Source organism: Cotesia glomerata, linkage group LG10 (genome assembly GCF_020080835.1).
Source record: "Cotesia glomerata isolate CgM1 linkage group LG10, MPM_Cglom_v2.3, whole genome shotgun sequence".
NCBI classification, from domain to species: Eukaryota; Metazoa; Arthropoda; class Insecta; order Hymenoptera; family Braconidae; genus Cotesia; species Cotesia glomerata.
In genome coordinates this window covers 2,500,053-2,503,810 of record NC_058167.1, presented here as the reverse complement: position 1 = coordinate 2,503,810, position 3,758 = coordinate 2,500,053, and the positions used below count along the sequence as shown (strand labels likewise).

Below are 3,758 nucleotides of genomic sequence, written 5' to 3'. Positions count from 1 at the left end.
CTCCCAAACTTAATTTTTCGGAAAAACCCCGAAAGATGTATTCTCTACTTTTTTTTCCTCTTCCGATTGCCGTTGGTTTCTGTTGAAATCCATCGAATAGTTTTTATAAAAGTTTTGTGATTTTCAACCCCTCATAACTTTTGTTCTATCCATTGTTTTATTATAAAACCAAAAGCATTTTTCATGATTTTCCACCCTGAAAATTATACAATTGGTCCCATTCGATTATTTAAACTGCAAGTATGCGAAACTTGAAAAACACCCCTTTGGAGGCTAACTTTTGAGGGGTAGTTTCACCCCCTAGAAATGTTTTTCCGCAGATAAAAAAAAATACGTGTCTCTTAGATTTTGACGGAGAATAACATATCTCAGTTTCATCAAAATCGGAGGGGGACACCAGAGAGAGTTTCCTTGTCAGCAAGAAAAAAAAAGTCTTCTAGTACTGCCGCTTTATAATTTAATTACCAGTTAATTTATTGAATTGACTAATAAAAAAAAAACTTATTTAATTAACTTCGTGACTAAAAACTTTTACGTGAATTTTAATGTTATCTTGCAATATTTTACTTTATTTATTATATACATCATACATCATACAAAAAGTTTTTTTGTAATTTAGAGAAAAAAAAAAATTATAGCAGAAAAATAATTGAGCGAATGACTCAAGATTATTCTTTATCTGGGATTAATCATCAGTAGGCCTCAAAAGTTTTATTCGTAATGTAAATATTTTATATTTAAATTAAATGAAGTGAAGACTAAAAAATAAATTAAACATTTATGGATTAAATGAAAGTTAATTAAAAATTAAAAATATCAGAGACTTATGTCAAATTCATTTTATTTTTAATCAATATTTTTTTATTTATCCAGGTAAATTACTGCAAATTATTTTCAAATGGAGGATTTTTTGTGATTGTTTCTATAGGTCTTAAAGTTTTATTATTGACGGATGTTTTGGTATGTACTTGTAAAATTTCATACAACAATAATAATAAACAAATAGTATCGAAAAAGCTAATAAACTAATTATCAAAATAAATTTCAGTAGTGTTAATACATGGAAATATTAATTACACAAATACAGCTGTATTTGACTCAGTTGCTTTCCATAAAAAGGGTTATAAGTAAACATAAATTTAAACTGTTGTGATAAATAAACAAATAAACCGGGTCAATTGTTAATTTTATTAATCTTAACTAAGGTATTAAGCTTGATAATAATTTAAATAAAGTGGTTGCTAGAGAGGAGACAAAAATTTCTAATGATCGATTAACGTTAAAGTTTATCATCAATCCCAAAATTAAGTACTTAACTTGATCTGTAGTTTTTGATATAAAATAACAATTGAGAAAAACAATTTGTAATTATACATGAGTAATAAAAATGAAAATATAATTACCTGAAATTTCTTACACTAATCAATATTATCTTTTTCTTAGCATATAATTACAATTTAATTTTGATGTAATTTAGTTTTATAATCATATTTAAAAAAATAAATACACTAATAATTTTAAGATAAAATATTTAATCAGGTAAAATCTTATACATCGTAAATAAAAACATATAATCGAATGAATTTTATTCATAGATTTTTTACACTAAGACATAAAATAATAAAACAATTCGAAGATCAGGTAGTTTAGTTTTTAAAACTGTTGGACCCGGTTTTAAATCATTTAGTTCAGTCCATTTGTTTTGAATTGTCCTAGTATAAGCTATATAATGTCCAACACCATCTGGTATACGCGATGGTTGGAATTCAATCACTCCAGTCAATAAATATTTTTTATCCTGAATATTTAAATTTATAGGGATTTCTCGCAAATTACTTTTTGAAAATGTTTTTTGTTTACCTTTTTGAGTAGAAAGTATTTTTTCATAAAAATGATTTACATTTAAACATAAGTATGAATCGAAATTCAGTGTTCGACCGGTCACATTTTCATTACATTTTTTACAAAAAAACTTTTCATTTTCAATATCCCTCAAAATACTTTCTTCTAGAAAGTCAAAGCCATTATTCCATACTAATGTAGCGTTAACGTTTAATACTGATTTTTTTTTTTGTTTCAGAACTTTTACATCCTATGCAAAACGTATGTTCAGTGACAGATTCATAATGAATCAATAAATTCTGTATTAGTTCAACCACATCATCTTGACAGTCAATAAAATAATTTTGTTCGCCATATATATTACGTAATAAATTAAATCTTTTACTGTTAAATGCGGCTATAGCACCAAATTCTGCATAAAAAATTAAGATTTCTAGGAATTCAGATTTACTTTTTTGATTATCGATAAAACTTTTTAAGCCCTTGAAGTTTAGATAATAAAAAGAAAGAAGTTCAACTATACTATCAAACGGGCAAGTATTTTTTATTGATAATTTTAATTTACCAACCTTCCGAGGGTTACTAATGCAGCCATTTTGTATCATTGGTCGCTTCTTATTTTTTTTTGAATTTTTAGCTGCTGCATTCTGATGTAATACTTTTATTGATGGAAATAGAACCACATATTTCCCTCGTTTAACTGGCGGGCATGGAGTATATGTTGAAGTTGGTTTTCGTTTTACTGACCTCTGAGTTTCGTGAATTTTAAATTTAATTGGTTTTTCGTCCAATACTATTGAGAAACTATTTTCTTCGTTTTTTTTCACTGAAATATTTGAAAGTTGTGATGTATCAGAAAATGTTAAAGGAGTAGAATGGAATTTTGGCTCAGATAAATTTAAATCTTTATTAAATGAAATACTATTTTCTTTAGTAGGTGTTAATGTAAATTCCGAATCCGATGTATTATTTAAAATTGGTCCTTTAGATTCATCTTTTTTTGAAATTTCACTTTCACTGTTGTTACTTTTTCTTGCTTCACTTTCATTAATCGAATTATCAGAAATTGTTTCTTCAGTGGGATCTAGATCTAGATTTCCGTCAAGTCTGTTTTTGTTTCTCCAATTTTCTTGACAATTCAATGCGGATTCTTCGGCTAATTTTTGAGGCTTATTTAAAGGTTTTTTAGTGATCATCTGCTGCTTATCATAAGCAGCTCTAGCTTCAATTAATCTAGGTGAGATTGTCTGTATGTGCTGAATTATAAACATATCGGCTCGGGTTGGTTGTCGGTTATCTAGCACATTCTCCTTTACGTATTTAAAATAACTCTCAGAACGAGAAGAAGTTGCAACGTAATGTTCTGACCCATAATGCTTACGCATGACATTTGTCCATGATGGAAATCGTTTAAACAAAAATTTTAACTTTTTTAATAGACCAACTAAATAATAAGGGTTAATGTCATCAAATTTGATAGAGTCATTAGAATCAATATTATTATGAGTTTCTGTAACAAGTTCATCAATATAATTAATTAAATCAAGATCAGTTGGTAAATTTTTAAAATCAGAATCATCAGAATCATTATTTTCTAATTCTTCATCGTGACAAACCAAATGGCTATCACAATGATTTTGTTTGTCACAGCTAGTGCTATTTTTAATATTTTTGTAATCAACAGTGTCATCAAATTTAAACGTCTCTAATTTTGTTAATACCCATTGAATGTCATTTTTGCACCCATATTCATTTTGGCTTATATTTAACAATACTTTCATCATTTTTTCAATATCTGTAAAATTTTCTAGTGTGCTCATTAGACCAATAGCTCTTAAATAAAAATCTTTTACGACAAATTTAACCGACGAAAAACTTTTTTCTGTTGCCACACTATGAATTAAGTGAGCAATGTC

The 3,758-nt window shown here is 27.2% G+C and overlaps 1 long non-coding RNA gene across 1 annotated transcript; it reads left to right on the top strand.

Moving 5' to 3' along the window:
* The first annotated feature begins 420 nt into the window (after nt 1–420).
* Nucleotides 421–1,124, top strand: LOC123272566. Its single transcript, XR_006511102.1, has 3 exons — nt 421–722; nt 874–960; nt 1,049–1,124. It is a non-coding gene; the product is annotated as an uncharacterized LOC123272566 (long non-coding RNA).
* The last annotated feature ends 2,634 nt before the right edge of the window (nt 1,125–3,758 follow it).